This window comes from Urocitellus parryii, chromosome 14 (assembly GCF_045843805.1).
Source record: "Urocitellus parryii isolate mUroPar1 chromosome 14, mUroPar1.hap1, whole genome shotgun sequence".
Classification (NCBI taxonomy): Eukaryota; Metazoa; Chordata; class Mammalia; order Rodentia; family Sciuridae; genus Urocitellus; species Urocitellus parryii.
In genome coordinates this window covers 23,697,032-23,700,134 of record NC_135544.1, presented here as the reverse complement: position 1 = coordinate 23,700,134, position 3,103 = coordinate 23,697,032, and the positions used below count along the sequence as shown (strand labels likewise).

Here is a 3,103-nt window from a genome sequence, read left to right as displayed (position 1 = left end):
TTTTATATTTTATTATTACTTAAACCTATTAAGGAGTTTTCCCCTTAATTTTATAAAGCTTTTTGAAGAAATATATTGCACAATAAACAAATATTAATCTCAAATTTACTAATTCCTTTAGTTTTCTTTCAATATCATTTTCTTTGATTGAATTAAAGTAAAAGGAACCTTATTACCATTAATTTTTACATAATTTATACACCATAATTGCTGGTTCTGAAAATTTCCCCTTTTTTCTTACTCCCTGTCTTTTTTTCTGATCAATGACAGATGGCTGGAATATTTTTTTTCTTTTCCAAACTTTTGTTTGTGCACATTCAATTGAAAAAAATAACTTTTACAGGTTCTTTGGTGCCCATGTTCAGCATGCAAAAATGTAAGACTATTCACAATAAAATACATTAGCTCAAACGGGAAAAAAGTTACAATGACAACAATAAAACAGTTTAAGGTAGTGCACATTGTGACAGCTCTGCTTATGGGGACATGAGAATTACTGCAAAAATAAATAGAATGTCCTTTTGTAAAAGCAGCAATGTAATGTCTTGTAAACTTCCTTTTTATATTACAGCAAAGTTTGAAATAAAATCCAAAGGGACTAGAGCTTAAACTGTAGCTGGGAGTGAATAAACGAGTCTATTTCCTCAATTACTATTGGTCCAGTTTTTCTTTTGCTTTGAGTCCAATGTGGAGCAGGTTTTAAAAGGTGCTCAGTTAGAGATTCTAGCCAATTAAATGATGAGTTATAAAATTTCTTTCCTGCTTTCAAACACAAATGGGTATATTTGTTCCAAAGCAGTAGCCACAGCCTGTACATTGGGCCCTGTTACTGTGATACTTCCTATGGAAAAAATCTTTAATTTGGCTCTTAGAGACTTTATCTGATAGCACACAGCAAGAAGAAATTCAGGTTCATAACTGGCATGAGGTCTATTGTTCTTTGTGAATTCTGGCAAATGGATTTCAAAAGGCATGTTACAAACTGCCAAAACATTAACAACCTTAAAATCTGTAAATATTACCTGAAAATGTAATTTCTACAAGCTGCAGGCTAAAAGTCTGGCACCAAATTTAGCCTCTTCTTCACTTGTTACTCCAGTGCAAATAATTTTTCCTGAGGACCAAATTGTAGCTATAATTATAGGTTTTCTAAGTTTCATTAATACTTTCCCAAAATCATGCTTTTAAGTTAAATTTGCTCCCTTCAAAGCAGTGTTCCTTAGGTTCAAATGGCATCTTGTTCTAAAAACATAAACTACATTTGTAACTAGAATGTCCAATGCAACATCACTGTCTGCATCCATTGGGGTAGTTTAAAACTTAGCTTCTGGTGACGAAGATCACATCTGGAAGAGTCCCGAGGTAACAGAGCATCATCACATTGTGAGACAGGGGGCACACGTGTTTATGTGTGTCTGGTCTCTGTTCTGTTTCTTATAAGGCCACCAGGATTCAGTCATGGGGACTCCATCCTACCTTATCTACACTGGTTTGGAATTATATTTACTTTCAGCTACTGGTGTTTGGGCCCTAAGGGGATTTGGGGGGATTTTAATTTTCTTCTTTTGATTTTTCTGGATATTTTGTAATTAATAAAAAGTTTTATAGAAAAAGAATTTTTTAAAAAGAATTTTTAAATTTTTGCAAAATACACTGTAAATAAACTTAATTACCATTATTTCTTTCTTTAAATATTTCATAACTTTTGTATTAATTTAAAGATCTGAATATTTTAAAACCAATCCACAGTACTAACCAACCTGATTTCTAGGGGCCATCCATTCCAGGCATAGTGTATGTGTGTTTGTGTATGTATTTGGGGGGCTAATTAATTGAGTTGTTTCTCTTCCACTCAAAAACATGGAAGATATTCTTTTTTATTCTGTCTCTCTTTGTGGTTAAAGTCCATCACTTCTCTTTGTTTAACCCATGGTTTGATTTTCTGAAATTTAGGGTTAATATTAGTGCCTTTAAAATTAGCCAACTAGAGCCAATAGGACCATATGACAGGGTGATTTTGGAAGAAGGAAGAGAACTCTAAGAGATTATTCATCCACATAGTGCTTGACATAGAACTGGATGAAAATCAAAGCTATATAGGGGGGGAAAATGAACATCCTCCTACACTAATATTTTCTATCTCATGGACAATTAATTAACTTTGAAGTTCAATGTCCTGACTTTCACTTTTTGCTAATAAATGGGCAACAAGTAACAAGAATCTTCCAACTCACCAATTCCTAAAATGTTCATATAACTTTAATACTATTTTCCCCAAAGTTTAAGAATCTGACTCAGATACAACTGTAATTCCAACCCTTGGTTTAACCAGTTGAAGTTATATTCAGTCATAGAAGTTCAAATGTCAGAGCTTATGAAGATTCATTCCTATGAAAAATAACCTTATGCCTGGAATTTCCAGGTGTGTAGCTGGGCCAGAGTAGTATGTTAAGTGAGATCTCTTCCTGTTGTCTCAGGATTGCAATTAAAACATAAAACTAAAGGAAAAATGGCTAAGTATCCCTCATTCTAAGTTAAAAGAGGTTAGAAGTTGGGGCTTATCCTTCACTATCAGTTTTAAAAGATCTTGATATGAGATGTGGGCTTTGGAAGCATGAGATACATGGATCAAAGTTATTATCATCTTTGTCTAAAGCCATGGATTGAGCCCAACTCCTTCCCACCCCCAAAAAACATCACTTCTAAGGATTAGAACCAGAGAATACTGGTGTTGTATTCTCTTATTGGCAACAATCTGGCCAACAGGATTGGTGACAGGACTAGTTGCTGGTATAAGAGAATAGAGGAAGGATACTGGTGGGCTGCCATGTTCCATGGGGGCTAAAATCCCACCCCAATCTTTTCTTAGTTCCTTGTTTGAGAAGGGGACAGTACTTGATCCTCTGACTCACTGACCACAGAATTGGCTTCATAAGGTAAACTGGGAGTATAAAGAGGTAAATATATGAGACAATGTTATATGAAGTTACCAGGTAGTTGGAAGTTGTCACCAGCTGTATAAAGGAGCTATCAAAAATGAACAAATATTTTCCAGAGTTAATCACACTCTAGAGCCATTTATATTCAGACAATGAGCTAGAAC

At 34.4% G+C, this 3,103-nt stretch overlaps 1 pseudogene; it reads right to left on the bottom strand.

The window, feature by feature from the left end:
- Positions 1–743: 743 nt before the first annotated feature.
- Positions 744–1,304, bottom strand: LOC113183243 (TATA box-binding protein-like 1; annotated as a pseudogene).
- Between the last annotated feature and the right edge of the window lie 1,799 nt (positions 1,305–3,103).